Source organism: Elephas maximus, chromosome 1 (genome assembly GCF_024166365.1).
Source record: "Elephas maximus indicus isolate mEleMax1 chromosome 1, mEleMax1 primary haplotype, whole genome shotgun sequence".
In the NCBI taxonomy this organism is placed as follows: domain Eukaryota; kingdom Metazoa; phylum Chordata; class Mammalia; order Proboscidea; family Elephantidae; genus Elephas; species Elephas maximus.
Window position 1 is genome coordinate 27214084 of NC_064819.1, and position 16949 is coordinate 27231032.

The 16949-nt window shown below is 41.3% G+C and overlaps 1 long non-coding RNA gene across 2 annotated transcripts in view; it reads left to right on the forward strand.

Annotated features, from left to right (window-relative positions):
• LOC126064237 (uncharacterized) overlaps window positions 1-14728 on the forward strand; it is a 49466-nt gene extending 34738 nt beyond the window's left edge. For both annotated transcript variants that reach the window (XR_007514508.1, XR_007514576.1), the window contains exon 5: window positions 3458-14728. This is a non-coding gene — a long non-coding RNA (uncharacterized LOC126064237). The remainder of the gene's footprint in view (window positions 1-3457) is intronic.
• Window positions 14729-16949: the final 2221 nt, after the last annotated feature.

Consider the following 16949-nt stretch of genomic DNA (forward strand, 5'->3'; position numbering starts at 1 on the left):
CAATCAATGTGGTGAAAGGCTATTAGAAAACGTGTTCATAGAAACAAGTGGAAAGAGCTCTCAAAAATTGGCTGGATTATAATGTCTTACAGACTCAACTTCTCGTGTGAAAACATTTAAAACTTAGTTTTTCTATACGGCTTAGTTATCTTGGAACAGCCCTATCTTCTCCTGCCTCAGCTGAAAGTTGATGGATCTGAGTTATAAATCAAAGATCTTTTCCCACTCATCCATCAATGAAGTTATAAAAGAAAAAGAAAGTAACTTATCTATCATATTGCTTCTCATTATGTATATACGTACATATATACATACATACACATATATACATAATGAGAAGCAATATTATATATATATATATGCACACAACACACACACACAGATGTGTGTGTGTGTATTTTTAACTGAGAAGTTACTTTATGCAAAGCACCACGCCAACCGGAAGGTCGGTGGTTGGAACCCACTAGCAGCTCCGCAAGAGAAAAAAAGACCTAGTGATCTGCTCATGTAAAGATTACAGCCTAGGAAGCCCTATGGTGTAGCTCTATTTTGTCCTATCAGGTCACTATGAGTCTGAATTGACTCAAGGGCACCCAACAACAACAACCATGCTGTATACTGGGGCGAACAAACATGAGGGAGAATGCTCTGCCTTCAACAGGTGGCAGCCACCCATTCATTATAAATGAGTAAAGGAGATAAGAGTGAGCCAGGCATGGACTGAGAATGGAACTCAAGCCTAGGGCTCTGGATTGTAGAGTTGAAGCTACCAGGTGTGAGCAATCATTTAAATCCTGCTGTGTATGTGACTGTGTTTAAACCCTGCTCCAAGCATATAGTTGTTGGTTGAGAGTCCTCCCAAGGTTGTTCCAGAAATTAAAGCAAAAGATGTAAGTGAAACCCTTGGCACACAGTAGGTGCTTGGAAAACATGGACTATGGTAGTTTAATGTTTACATTAATTAAAGTGTGAATAGTCCTTCTTGTTTAAAAATCACTTTCACAATTTTCATTCATTTAATTGTCATAACAGTCTTGGGATTTAGGCAGTGTAATTCCTCCCCTCTCCCCCATTTTATAGAATTAGGACATTGATGCTCAGGGACAAGTGGCTTACTTGGGGTCTCTCAGCTAGTCAGTGGCAGAGCCCAGATTTGGAACCCAGCCATCGCACAAAAGCACCCCCTTTTTACCATGCCACACTGCTTCCTAAAATGCCAAGTGACCTTCTGCCAGCAGCCCTCCCATCCTCCAGTCTGGGCTTCCATTTCTGCATCTGTAAAGTAAGAGGACTGAAGTAAATCATGCCTAAGATCCCATCCTGGGTCTCGCATCTCTGATTACAAGTTTATGTTCAGGCATGGACCCTGCTTGTTGCTTGTTGCAAATTGGAGTCAGGCTTCAGAGGGGGCTGGAACCTGAGACTGCCTTAAATCACAGGCCTGGCATGTGCTCACCAGCGTAGCTGACTGCCAGAAGGACAGAATTCTTTAGCGTGCCCGAGTCCAACCTGGCCAACTTCGGATGGCCTTAAGTTATCTTCTGATGGCCTTAAGTTATCTTCTGACCTCAAACTTCTAGTTATCTAAAGCTTATTAAAATAATGGCTTACAAATAGACATTTTATCTCTCCAGAGATCCTTTACTATCTTACAGTCAGTATGTTCCTCCACTTACAGAGAGCGGGTCTGGGAGACAGGTGTATGTAACTTGTTTCTGATTCTGCTGTTCTGTGGGACCTTGGGCAAGTCACAAAAAAAAAAAACTAGCCCACTTCTGTTGAGTTGATTCCAATTCATAGTGATCCATTAAGACAGAATAGAACTGCCCCCGATAGGATTTCCAAGGAGTGGCTGGTGGATTCGAACTGCTAGCCTTTTGGTTAGCAGCCACTCTTAACCACTGTGCCACCAGGGCTCCAACTCACGTGACAACCAGGCTATTGCTAAAGTTTCTCTCAACTTGAGGGTTTTATGACCCTCAAGGAAAAAATGTAAGACCTACATTATACGTGCCTTTAAGATTTTGTAATAATAATGCCTGATACTCAGGATTGGTCACTTTAATCGAGTTTTTTTTTTTTTTTTTTGACAACTTTTTTTTTTACTGTATTGCAAAAGAAACCCAAACCGAAAACTTGTTGCCATCGAGTCGATTCTGACTCATAGTGACCCTATGGGACAGAGTAGAACGGTCCCACAGGGTTTCCAAGGAGTGGCTGGTGAATTTAACTGCTGACTTTTTGGTTAGCAGCCGTAGCTCCTAACCACTGTGCCACGGAGTCTCCTCAATTATAAAGGAGGTAGGTGGGAAAAATGCCTTCTGTATCTATCTCCAGGAGAGGTTTCGTGTCTCAATTATAATATTATGTTTAAAGCAGAATTCTTTTTTCCTTCTTTCCACCTCCTTCCCCTTGTCTAAATGGAATCCGCAGTGATTCAAAGTCACATAGCAATTAAGTCTCTGAACTATGCTGGGTGTAGTGTTGATTCTCCTAGGTCATGCTGCCTTGCTCATGTTCTAATCCATCAGCTGGCTTCATTCTGCAGAGACTCAGGCAGGAGATCCCCTGTAACCCTTGGGGAAGGGGCTTCACACTCACAGGCAGTGGTACCAGAACTCACCATGAGCTGAGGCTGGGGAGCATCTCCCCGCTAGTCTCTTGCCTGCAAAGTTAAGGAGTTGTGTTTTAGTTTCATTTTAACAGAGAGAGGGAAGAAAGAATTGAGTTGACCCATGCTCCACTTCTAGGGCAGAAATTGTGCATACTTGTCTCTGGAAGCCCTCTGCACACTGCCAGCAGTCCAAAGGGAATAGAGAAGAGGTTAATTGCAATAGCCTTGGGACAGCAATTGCACAATTCACTACAAGGTCACAGGGCAGCTTAGAAGGGATGATTCTAGCCATGTGGCTCTCCCTTGCCACATGGGGCAGTGGATTGAATGCTGGCGTGGCCTCTGGTCACCACTCTGTCACCTACGTACTGTGTGACTTTTGGCAAGTTACCGTACCTCTCTAGGCCTCCATATTCTCACCTAGGAAACAGATGCTTCGTAGAATAGTAAGGCATCAGATTTGGAAAGTAACTCTGGCTTCATCTAACAGCCTGTTTATTTTATAGTCTTGGAGACTGAGGACCAAAAGGGAGAATAAAGTGCCCTATGTTACATGGAATCCCTGGGTGGCACAAAAGGTTAAGTAAGCTCTCGACTACGAACCAAAAGTTTGGCAGTTAGAACCCACCCAGAGGCACTTCAGAGGAAAGGCCTGGTGATCCACTTCTGAAAGGTCACAGCCATGAAAACCCCATGGAGCAGTTCTACTCTGCAGTACAAGGGGTTGCCATGCGTTGGACTGACTCCATGGAAACTGGGAAGTGTTATATGGCAGGTAAATAGTAGGGTCATTTCTAGAAGACTATACTACTACGTATGACACATTGCTGCTTTCTTTTCTAGATATTCTCCAAGCTTCTTCCCTGTTCCAAGAGTCTATCACTCTAAAGGTGAGTTCCCCTATCAGCTCTGGCTGCCATTGTTGGGCTTAGTCTTGTTGGTCACCATGCGCTTCCTTTGGGACTCTTGGTAACATATGCTGCTCTGCTACTATCATTACAGAGTTCTTCGATTTTGTGTAAGGCTGGGTGCAGCCCTACTCAGCAGTTTCCAGCCTGTTGTAATGTGTGTGTCATGATCCAGGTTTATTTCAGGCATAGCCTTCCTACAGAGTGTTGGGCAATGGTGGGGCCAGCATGGCAGCTTGCCTGTGCATAGACAAGGCCATTGCAGTAACCTCCAAGACCTGTGTTCTAGGTCTAGCTTGATTCCTGAGGCACTTTGTGACCTTAAACAAGCCTCATCCCCTTTCTGAGTCTCAGTTTCCCCATATTTAAAACAAGTTGGTTGAACTAGGTAATCCCTAACATACCTCCTAGCTCCAGCATTCCATAACAGAATGTTGTTCAATCTTTCTAGTCCGTGGGAGAATTTTATTTAGAAACTAGAAGGATTATCTTTGTCACAGAAAGTCTGGGGATGCTTTCAGACCCAAGGAGCATAAAACAAGTATTAGAAAAGAAACGTAAGAATGTTGTCCTGTACTTTTGGCTTAGATTGTCTAAGGTCCCTATTAAAAGTTATTAGAACTACATATTCATTGTCATATACAGAGAAGTAGATGAGAAGATGGGCTAACCCTTGTTATGGAAATTAACCATTCTATATCCAAATATGGAAACCCTGGTGATGTATTGATTGGGTACTATGGCTGCTGGCCAAAGGGTTGGCAGTTCAGATTCACCAAACATTCCTTGGGAACTCTGTGGGGCAGTTCTACTCTGTCCTATAGGGTCGCTATGGGTCAGAATCAACTCGACGGTAGTGGGCTTTTTTTTTTTTTTCTTTTATCCGATATGGAAACCTTGGTGGCATAGTAGTTCAGAGCTATGGCTGCTAACCAAGAGGTTGGCAGTTCAAATCTACCAGGCACTCTTTGGGGCAGTTCTGCTCCGTCCTATGGGTCGCTATGAGTCGGAATTGGCTCGATGGCAAAGAGTTTTTTTTTTTTTTTAATATTCAAAAACGGAGTCCCTGGGAGCTGCAAAGGGCAAGGTGCTTGACTGCAAACTGGAAGGCTGGCTGTTTGAGTCCACCCAAAAGTGGACTAGAAGAAAGGCCTAGTGATCTATTTACAAAAAATAAACCATCGAAAATTCTATGAAGCACAGTTCTACTTCCGAAAAATAAAACATTGAAAATCCTATGGAGCACGGTTCTACTCTGACACAGACACACATGAATACCATGAACCAGAATCAACTGGATGGCAACTGATTACTGACTAATATCCAAATATTATTGTATTTGATTATATTTTGAAGGGCATAATTGGATCTTCAGCTTTTAGAACTCCTACTAGGGAGCCCGGACATGGATATATCTGACTCAAATACCCTACAGCCCACCCCCCAAAAAAAAATTGCCGTGGAGTTGATTCCGACTCATAGTGACCCCATAGGACAGAGTCATACTGCCCCATAGGGTTTCCTAGGCTGTATTCTTCATGGGAGCAGACTGCTACATTTTTCTCCCACAACTCAAAAACAAAGTATGATGTTTTAAAAGCCAACAGAAAGGCTTTTAAAGGGAAGAGAGATCATCTCCAGTTTGTGGAAATCAGGAAATTCTTCATAGAGAAGTTTGTATTTGAACTTAGTTTTGGGAAATAAATGAATGAATAGTGATGAGAGGCAAAGGGAAGCTAATCAGAGGAAATTCTATGGACAAAGGCAGAGACAGGGAAACCATAGGAGGTTTGGTGACTAGTGAATGGGTAGTTTGCTTAGTGGGGGTATGGTGCTGTGAAGAGGGGTAGCAGGAAAGAAGCCTCATTATATTTGTGTGTCATGTCTTCCTGGCTAGTATGAAAGTTCTTTAGGACAAAATCTTTGTTCAATTCATCTTTGTATGTTTAATAAATAAGTTTTATCAAGTGGTACTTTTAACCCAAAGCCATCAATGCACTGTGTAGACACAACCATATCTTGGATTCTCAGGAGTCAGTTTGGACATAATAATTATCTCTTGACTGTCATGGTTGTGAAGTGCTATCCTCAGCCCTGTGACTGTAGATAGGCAATCTCTCACCTGGGAAAGAGGTTGTGTCATATTTATTAGCTTTTAACAGTTAAAAAAAAGTACAGCCGGAAAGCTCCTTAGAAGCAAGAATGGCAACTCTATGTCTAACATACTGTAGACATGTTATCAAAAAGAAATACAAAACAAAACAAACCCACTGCCATTGAGTCGATTCCGGCTCATAGTGACCCTATAGGACAGAGTAGAACTGCCCCATAGAGTTTCTAAGGAGTACCTGGTGGATTCGAACTACGAAACTTTTTGGTTAGCAGCCGTAGCTCTCAGCCACTACACCACCTGGAGAAGGATATCACGCTTGCTACAGTAGAGGGTCAGGGAAAAAGAAGAAGACCCTCAGTGAGATAGATTGACATAGTGGCTGCAACAATGGGCTCAAGCATAACAATGATTGTGAGGATGGCGCAGGACCAGGCAGTGTTTCATTCTGTTGTCGACTCGACAGCACCTAACAACGACAACAGTTAAAAATGTAATGTGTACATAACATGTACAAGATGCTGAATTCAGCAACTCTGAGACAGAAATAAGAGCACCAACTATAGCCTCTTGCAATGACCTACAGGGCCACTTTCTAGGGACGATAGAACAAAAGGGATCCTAGAAATGGCCCATGGACTGCACCAAATAAAATCCTTTAAACTATGTGTTGTAAATATTTACTTAGTTTCTGTCACTTAGCAAAGTATCTGCCTTACTGTTTCAGAAAAAATAAAAAGGAATCTGGACTCCTATGTCTTGACTATGGTGTTAGATAACGAATCTACCCATGTGATAAAATTGTATAGAACTATGTGAGAAGGCCTGGTGGAGCAGCGGTTAAGAGCTACGGCAAACTACGGCTGCTAACCAAGAGGTCTGCAGTTTGAATCCACCAGCCGTTCCTTGGAAACCCTATGAGGCAGTTCTACTCTGTCCTATAGGGTTGTTGTGAGTCAAAATCGATTCTACGGCAATGGGTTTGGTTTTTTGGTTTATACACAGTGATACTAACGTGGCCAAAATGTTATTCCTGTGATGTCTTCTGTGACCACTCTGAAGCCAAAACCAAACCCACTGCCATCAAACTGATTCTGACTCAGTAATCCCATAGGGTTTTCAAGATGTAAATCACTACAAAAGCAGACTGTCACATCTTTTCCCGTGGAGTTGCTGGTGGCTTCGAACTGCCGATCTTTCAGTTAGCAGCCAATCGCCTTAACCACTACACCACCAGGGCTCCTTATGACCACTCTAGATGGTGTTAAAAACTCTCTTCCTTGGCTGACTCATTAGGGGGAGAGTAAATGGGAGTATGTAGTAAGGTGTATATAAGTTCATATGTGTGAGACTGACTTGATTTGTAAACTTTCACTTAAAGCACAATAAAAATTATTTAAAAAAAAACTCTCTTCCTCTATTATCTCATAACATATTGTCATGTTGTCTGTTTCCCTTTTTACACGCCATACTTGTAATTATGTGTTTTCACAGCTATTTATCCCATGGAGGGTGTCTTAGTTGTCTAGTGCTGCTATAACAGAAATACCACAAGTGGATGGCTTTAACAAAGAGAAGTTTATTATCTCAGTGCAGTAGGCTAGAAGTCCAAATTCAGGGTGCTGGCTTCAGGCACAGGCTTTCTTTCTCTGTCAGCTCTGGAGGAAGGTCTTTGTCATCAGTCTTCCATTGGTCTGGGAGCATCTCAGTGCAGGAACCTCAGGTCCAAAGGACTTGCTCTGCTCTTGGCACTGCTTTCTTGGTGGTGTGAGGTTCCCAACTCTCTGCTTGCTTAACTTTCCTTTTATCCCTTGAGAGATAAAAGGTGGTATAGGCCACACCCCAGGGAAAATTCCTTTACATTGGATCAGTAATGTGGCCTGAGCAAGGAAAATCACAAAATGGAGGACAGCCACACATAGCCTAACCAAGTTGACACATATTTTGAGGGAACACAATTCAGTCCATTACAGAGGGAATAGTTAGCTTTTTGAGTACAGAAACTATGTCATATTCAACTTTGCATCCCCAGCATCTAAAATTGGGCCTCAAGAAAAGTAGGTGCTCTAATATTTATTGAATCAATGACTGAACAATTTTAAAAACTGAAATATATTAGTTTAAGAGTATCTTGGGATGATATTGAAGGGTTTTCACTAGGAAAGAGGCTCCATAAAATTAAATGGTAATTTGATTTTTTTTTTTTTTTTTTGGTGGAAGCAACTGGCCATTTGCTAAATTATCTAAATTGCCTGATTGTATTGTCAGTGTGAAGTCAGAGTTAATTTCCCCAGATATTTGCTTGCTATTCACCCTCTATTTCAGAAGCCCTCTATGTTATTGGCCATTCTTTAAGCCAGGAATTAAGCTCAAGATTCTATTATCAGTGTTGGTGATCTCATAGCCATTAGCAGAGAGGTTTCATGCAACTATGTACTCTACCAACCTTCTCAAAAAGCACAGTCTATGCCTGTTGGGTAAAGGATAGTTCAGAAATCATCAGGAAAAGTCAGCCACTGAGCTCAGCTGAGATGATTCACGATCAATCTCCCCCAGTTCCAGCCCCTCCCACTGTATACCCAATGCCATTTTTAGCAGTAGTGATTTGTGTTGCCTTAAAGCTTAATTCAGAAAAACCAAAGGAACAGATAGGATTTAGCAGGAAAATGAGATGATTCAAGGGTGTCATAATTGCTATTGTCAAATACCTAGAAGATTATATACAGATAAATAAAAATGACCCCTGTCCCCAGAAGAAGTTACAATGAAGTAGGGGATGCAGTCACATACACGCTAATGGAAGACAGGAAGACAGTAAGATCTCTTGGAAAGAGCAGTAAGATCTCTGTGGAAAAGAAACTTAGGGTCTAAATCCAGCTCAGTTTCTACTTAGCCATTCAATATTTATTGAGCAAGACAAACCTAATCCTTCAGGAGCTTACAGACCAAACACTATCACCATGGGGCTTTGAGCAAACTACTTTTCTTCTCTAAAACTTCCTCCCCCACATATAAAATGTCTGTTCCCATTTGCCTCTAAAATGTCCGTCTCTTAACATATTATCTCTACTGATGAACCAAGAAAGAAAAAAAGAGAAAGGGCTGAAGGAAATTGAGAATTGAATTTATCTATCTCAAGAATCTGGGTAGAACAATTTGGGTCATCACGTAGGAAAGGCTGAGTTTTCATTCCATTTCACTAACCCAGATGGAACAACTGTGTCTACCCTAAAATTTATCTGTAACCCCAAGTATATTGCTTAAGATTGGGACCATTTATACATTTATCTTTTTGTTAATATGTGATTCTTTTTGGAGGATAAATTATAAGGAAGTAGCTTGGTTGAAGGAAGACACATAGCTGGAAACACTCTAAGACATGGCTACCAAGAGGTCTAAGGCTAGAGCTGTTCTTCCTGGGTCCCATATCCAAGGTAAATATATAGTCCCTATTGAGCAGTTACTAGGGCTAAGGGATTGTCTACGGATGTGAAGAAGAAGTAGCCCCACCCCTCTACTTTCTCCAGGGATGAGCTTTTAATTGCTATGCTTTGGAGAACAAGCTACTTTTTCCCTTCAATGTCAGGGTGACATTTGCAAATTCCTGCAGGCTCTGAGTCTTACTACTAATCCCCTTCCATCTTCTTCCAATTTGGCTGCTGAAAGGGTTTTTTCCTCTGCATTCTGGGCAGCCTGAACAGGCCACGGAAGCAGGGAATAGCTACCATGTGCTCTAAATTTGGACTCTGAAGACCCAGTTCTGAGAACTTTGTCTTCAGCAGGTAATGCCACAATTTCCTTTTGTCCACTTTCTACAATGATTCAAGATACTTGATGAAAATATTTTCAAATTTGCTGGGGTTTACTTAGTCAGAAGGAGCTTGTGGGAAGGGGTGAATAGTTCCAAGTTCATTCTCCAGGTAAGAAGACTTCAAATCAAATAACTGATTCCATTTCCCTCAACCACCTAGAGATACTCTGTGATCCAGTGACCTGAGAGAGGAGATTTATGCCTTCCCAAAATTTCTCATACGCAATCCTGGAATTTTAGAGCTGACTAAAGCTCTTTGGGCCAGCGGTCTATTTTGCAGATGAGGGAAATGAGGCCTGAACAGAGGATGCCATTTTCCTGGCTCTCACCCACTGAGCCAGGGTTGTGATCTTCCCGAAGGGCATGCTTTCCTGGAGGAGCACCAAATAACCCATGAGGATGCCAGAAGGATATTAAAACTTCTATTCATGTATTTTTAAAATAATTATTGATTCGTAAGAAGTTGGGAAAAAAAAAAAAAAAGCAGATTCCATTAGTTTTCCCCAGTGGTAACATTTTCTATAACTGTAGTCTAATAGAACCTGTTGCCATTGGGTTGATTCCAAAGCATAGTGGCACTGTAGGACAGAGTAGAACTGCCCCATAGGGTTTCCGAAGCTGTAAATCTTTATGAAAGCAGACTCCCACATCTTTCTACCACAGAGTGGCTAGTGAGTTCGAACTGCCCACCTTTTGGTTAACAGCCAAGTGCTTAACCACTGTGCTACCAGGGCTCCTATAGCCTAATATAAAACCAGGAAAGGGACGTTGATACAGTTCACAGAGTTTATTCAGATTTCCCCAGTTTTTACAGGTACTTGTGTATGTGTGTGGGTAGCTCTATTTGACTTTATCATATGTACAGATTCATGTAACCACCCACCAAGGACTCCTGTTTATATTTTAAATCTGAAAAAATAAGAAAGAAAACTTCATCAATATTTAATAAGCGAATGGGTGCTGTTGCCCATATTGGTGTCCATACATCAGATAATCACACACCTTGTAACATACCTGAGAAGACTTCAAGGGAGAATGGGAGTTAAAAAGTGTGACAATCCACCTTCATTCTTTCTTCTTAAGCTCTTCGAGTATTGTGGCATTCTTCAGTTCACATGAGTCTCGTCAAGAGGATCTGTGGATTATATTCTCCAGTTTTAACTAAACTACTCTTTTCAAATTGGACTTAAGTGGGTTAAAATGATTTCGGCTTAAGAATATTTCTAAAAGCAGTGGATGGAAGATAATACCTGTGTTGTAAGCACACAACCAAACAACAACGAGATGGCAGATCTGACCTTTCTCCAACTCCTGGGAAGAACTCTTTGCCAGCCACATTATAAGGAAAAGGCAAGAACCATTTAAGCCGAACTTACAAGAGGTCAACCAAAAAGTAATTGATATAATCAAGAAGATTTTTTGAAAATGGATTTATAGCCACAGTGGCCAACAGTGTAAATATATATGGTGTCATGAGATAAAGACAATGATGGGACAAAGCCATCATGGTTAGCAAGACATCCTGAACGTGATGACAAACCTTTATAATGATCTCCACCATTTAAAGTCATGTAATATAGAATATGAGACAGAATACATACCGTGTGAAGACACACTTATTTCTCTTATAATAAAAGGAATAAAATTATAAATAAAAAGCAATGTGTCAGCAGACTAACATGCAGTCGTTTGCCTCATAGCCCAATCTGTGAGAGCTTCCATATAACATGATGCCTCCCCACAGGGCTGTTGGAGAAATCAAGGAAGAGAAAGATGTGAACATGTTTTGCAGACCCTTTTTTTTTTTTTTTATAGCTCTTTGCAGAGCTCTGGTGATGCTGTGGTTAAGAGCTACGGCTGCTAACCAGATCAGCTGTTCGAATCCACCAGCTGCTCCTTGGAAGCCCTATGGGGTGGTTGTACTCTGTCCTATAGGGTTGCTATGAGTCAGAATTGACTCGATGGCAATGGGTTTTGGTTTATGGTTCTGTGCTAATGGAATATTATTATAATTAATTATTTTAATATAAGATTTCAGAAGAAAATTAATTGAACAGGAATGTTATTACCTGATAGGCAAATAAGCAAATCTCAGATGGGGATATTTTCAGAAATCTGGGTAGAGAAGTGATTCTTCGGGCAAAAAAAAAAAAAAAAAACTCATTGGTAGCAATGTGGCGAATTGTCTCCAGATTTGACATCGATGGTCACTCACTGCTATGACCTTGGGCAAGACATTTAATCTCTCCAAGTGTCTGTTTCCTCATCGGTAAAGGAGAATAATATATGACCTAGAGTCGTGAGAACTGAACGAGATAATATACGTAAAGAACCTGGCATAGTACCTGGCACATTGCAGGTCCTCAAACCATGTTAGTCCTCTTCCTCCTCTTTCTCTCCTTTTAGGCAGCTCCTGAAATAGACACCTGCAGAAAGCTTCCATCCTACCAGCATTACATCTATTGTCCTCCCAACTATTCAGAATTTTTTTGGAGGACTGGGTTGAGTCCCCTAATTTCTTCAGCAAAGTCACAGCAATTTACTGCTTGCATTAGGTGCTTAATAAATGCTTATTAGATGAATGGTTGAAATTAATTATGTCTAAGAGAATAAATGTGGGGACTCAGGTCAAAGTCCTTTGGTCTTGGGATTTCAGACACTGACTGCTACTAAAGGATTATTGAGATGCCCTCCTACCCTGAGCCCTGGTGCTAGGTAGTTTTACCCTAGTGGATGGATGTAATATAAATATAATAATCCTTTTGATTTGTACAGAGCCTTATAGTTTCCAGAGCACTTCACTTTCATGTCCATCATCCTAGTTGACCTTCACTACAAACCTTAGGCCCAGAAAAATGAAGTGGCTGTTCTAAGGTTGCTAGGCCAGGCATCTGACACAATGATGGTATCACCAATCATTATAGGGGCACATTCTTTGTGTCAGGTACTTTGTGTAGACTAAATTATTCAGTCCTCAGAAAAACCCTTAGTTCAGTGTCTACTGCTGCTTTAAAAACTGCTCCAAAACTCAGAGGCACAAAGCAACAATTTTATAATGAGCATGGCTTCGGTGGGCCAAAAATTCAGAAAGATCACAGAAGGGATAGCTTGACTTTGCTCCGTGACGTCTGGGGCCTCAGCTAGGAAGACACGAGGGCTGAGGGACTCAACAGTTGTGGATGGAATCAGCTGGAGGGATCTTCTGATCCATGTCTGGCAGTTGATACTGTCTGTCAGCTGGGATGGGAGCACCTAGATGTGGCTGCTCCCTGTGGTCTGGGCTTCCTCACAGCATGGCAGCCTCAGGGTAATCAGATCTCTTACATGGTGGTCAGAGCTCCAAAAGCAAGTGTGCCAGAAAAAAACGTAGAAGCTGGGTCACATTTTATGACCTATCTCTAAAGTCATATCACATTCCTTCTGCTGAAATCCCTTGGTTATAAAGAAGTCATATTCCAGGGGAAGGAACATAGATCCCACCCTTTGATGGGAAGAGAACTCGTATGGGATGGAAAATGTTGCAGCCATCTTTGGAAAATATAATCTTCCACACCCCTAACAATACTTAAGAATGAGGAAATCAAAGCTCAGGGAGGTTGAGAAACTTGCTCAAAATCACACAGGTAATGCAGTAGAGGAGCTCTGGTGGCACAGCGGTTAACAGCTTGGCTGCTAACCAAAAGGTTGGCAGTTCGAATCTATCAGCTGCTCCTTGGAAACCCTATGGGGCAGTTCTACTCTGGCCTATAGGGTCACTGTGAATCAGAACTGACTCAATGGCAATGGGTTTGGTTTGGGTTTAATGCATTTCACCCAGGGGTTAGGATTTCCTAGACAGTGAATAAGGCAAACATTGCTTAGTGTCCAAATTACCCTTGGAAATCCTTTGATTTGTCTGTAAAGTACAGTATATGTGGTTCTGCATAAGAAGCAGATTCTAGTGTTTCACCTCATGCTTGTTGAGGAACATCTACTAACTTAATAAAATCATGAGTAAAGTCATATGCACTATTTAAATTTTTCTTTCATTTTTTGGAGTTCTAGTTCTTAAATTCCCATAGATTAGATGCATTTTAGAGGGTGGATCCAGAATTTCACTCAGGTTGGTCTGACTCCAAACCCCGAGTTCTTTCCACATTTCTGCCTAGAAACAAACCCTGGAAGGCTGGAAAGACCTCGAAGTTTCAAGCCCACTTATGTTGGTCCTGCTGACCCATGTGAAGGTCTCAGGAACCAGACCTGAATTTGCAGCCTGGACATGATTTGCAGGCTCAGTCTCTAGCTTAGCCCTGCATGTATAAACTGTGTCTGTGTTGAAGCTGCATTACTACTGGGTACCTGGACAGTCACATCTTCCCTTCCTGCTGCCCCTTCTCCCCAAGTCTTCATAGAATAGGAAGTAGGTGAACTGAGATTTGCAAATGAGTAAAAGGTCAAGATAAGAGTAAGGGCATTTTCAGAGAGAGAGTGAACACCATGAATAAAGGCAGGGAGAGGCAAAGTACAGAATGAGTTCACAGATTGGTGAGTTACGTGGAGCTAGGAACATTTGTTAAGGACAGAACAGAGGTCATTCAATGCCCAGCCAAAAACTTGATTCTAGAGGTAATGTGGTAGGAAAAGAATCTGGTCAGATCTGCATTTTAGCAGTAACAGCCCAGAGGCAGTATGGAGGAGGACTATAAGGGACGGTGGAGCTTGAGGTAAGGAGAGTGGTTAGGATACTGATACTGCGGGACAGGTAGTCTTTTGGTTGATGTTGGGGTGCAGTGGAAGACAAGTGCATGGAAATTTAGGGTCTTTTCCCATGATCTTTAAAACATGTTTGATACGAATACTGGGGCAAATGGCCACTAAAACAGTGTGACTCTGAGGTTTCAGACAGCTCTGCTCAGAGAAATCTCCCCTCCAGAGCCTCAGTGCCTGAAGCCTCCCATTTGAAACAACTTTTTTAGATTTTAAGGACTTGAAAACCCTGTGGGACAGTTCTACTCTGTCCTGTAGGATTGCTATGAGTTGGAATCAGCTCAAATCGTTTTTTTTTTTTTTCCAGAGCTAGATTAATCATAACCCTTGTTTATTTACTTAGTTAATTTAATGTAATAAGCATTTATGAACCATCCTTGAGTGTGAAAACCAGGACTTTGATAGTAACTTGACCGTGTCTTCCCATGTGGGCTTCCCTTATTCCAGCCATAACCCCACTCAACAACCAAGGTAACCACCATTATGAATCTTATATTGATCATTCTCTTGGTTTCCTTTTTATATAGTTTTATTCCTCGTGTGTGTGATATATATATATATATAATTTGCTTTTTTAAGAAGTACATGTATAGTACATGTACTTCTTAAAAAACAAATTTTATTGATGTTCATAACATAAAAAGATCATGCTCAAATACTTTAGAGATTTTTGATTTTCAGTCAATATTATGTTAGACTCATCCATATTATTGATGTTTAAAAATATATTATTGCATTTTCAGTGAAGGTTTACACAGCAGGTTAGGTTCCCATTCAATAACTTTTATACAAGCTGTTCAGTGACACTGGTTACATTCTTCACAATGCATAAACATTCTCATTATTTCCATTCTGGTTGTTTGATTTTCATTAATCTGGTTTACCTGCCCCCTTATATTCTCATCTTTGTTTCAGAAATAATTGTTGACTGTTTGGCCTCATATAGGTGATTTTTTTTTTAAAGGATCACTGTACTTATGGGTAAGATTCATTATTTTTTAAGGCAATTTATGATTTAGCCAGCAGGTGATCTCAGGAATTAGTTTTGATTCAAGGTTTGAAGAGTATCTCTCAATAGTCTCGGTAAATCCTCCAATCTCAACCAGTCTAGTAGGTCTGTTTTTTGTTTTTTTCAGGAATTTGAGGTTCTGTTCTACATTTTTCTCCCATCCTATCAAGGTTCATCTATTGTAGTGGTAGCTAGGCACCGTCTAGTTCTTCCGGTCTCAGGATAGATGAGGCCATGGTTCATGCAGACTATTTGTCCCATAGACTAGTTCCTATATTATTGCTTTTTCATTTAATTTTTATTGCTGTTATGGTAGCCATCTTCTGAATATACTTTTTTATTCATCCACTGTCCTATTGATGGGATTTTTTTTTTTTTACATTTATTTATGTGTACAGTAATGCTATGAACATTCTTATACCTATTTTCTGGCACACACACACACACAAATGTTTCTTTTAAGTTTATTCATAGAAATAGAAATGCTAGGTTACACCCAGTGCCGTCGAGTCAATTCTGACTCATAGCGAGAGGTTATAGGATCTACAAATGTTCAATTTTATGAGATATTATCAAGTTTTTCTATGTAGTTATGGAAAATTCCAGTTTCAGCCATGGACTAATCCTCTCACCCAAACAACTATAAAACTTGGTCAAAATATATGAAACCATAGTTTGAGGGCATGGAGAACAACCAAATCAGGCAGAAGTTGAGGGGCCACTATCATAGGAAAAAAATGAAGCACAGAAAATGAGTTCCATCTGGCTTTTTCTGTGAGGGTAGTTTCCAAACCATGGTGCAGGGGACTGGAGTCAATAAAGAAAGAGGCAGTCATGCTGGGCTAAGAAGCAGAGGTTGGTGTTTAGGGTTTCCAGGAGAGCTGAGACTTGTAGGGCAAAATCCTAAAGAGGAGAGAAGTGCAGTGGAAGACCCAAAAGTCTCCATAGAAATTACCTTCAAGCTCCTAAGCTACACATGGAAACCCTGGTGGCGTAGTGGTTAAGCGCTACAGCTGCTAACCAAGAGGTCAGCAGTTTGAATCCACCAGGCACTCCTTGGAAACTCTATGGGACAGTTCTACTCTGTCCTCTAGGTTCACTATGAGTTGGGATCGACTTCACGGCAGCGGGTTTGGTTTGGTTTTTGGTTTAAGCTACACATGCACGGGAGTTTCCCGGAAACCCAGCAGAAAGTAGCAGCCAGGAGACTGAAGAGCTGAGCCAAGATTGCACCAGCTTCAGGCACAGAGGTGGGAGTATAAATCTGACCAAGGTGGAAGGTCCTTCATAAACACCCTGGACATTCTGTTTAAACCCCAGAAAAGCCACAACCTAGGAGTAAAGACAGCACTCTAAGATAAGGCCTTACTCTCCCTGGGAGTAAAGGGGAAACTAAAGTGGGCCATTTCTAACCAAATCTAAAAGGAGCCCTGGTGGCACAGTGGTTAAGGCACCCAACTGCTAACTGAAAAGTTGGTGGTTCGAAACCACCAGTGGGTCAGCAGGAGAAAGATGTGGTGGTCTGCTTCCATAGAGATTTACAGCCGTGGAAACCCTATGGGGTCGCTTATGAGTCAGAATTGACTCAACAGCAGTAGGTATGGCTTTGGTAACCAAGTCTAAAACCAAGGTTCGACAGGATCAAGGGTTACTCTGTCTACTCAACAGAAGAAAACTTTATTTTCTTTGGAAAGATCATCCTGAGCTTCTACAGTTTTTATATACAATGTTTAGCATCTCATCAAAATTTA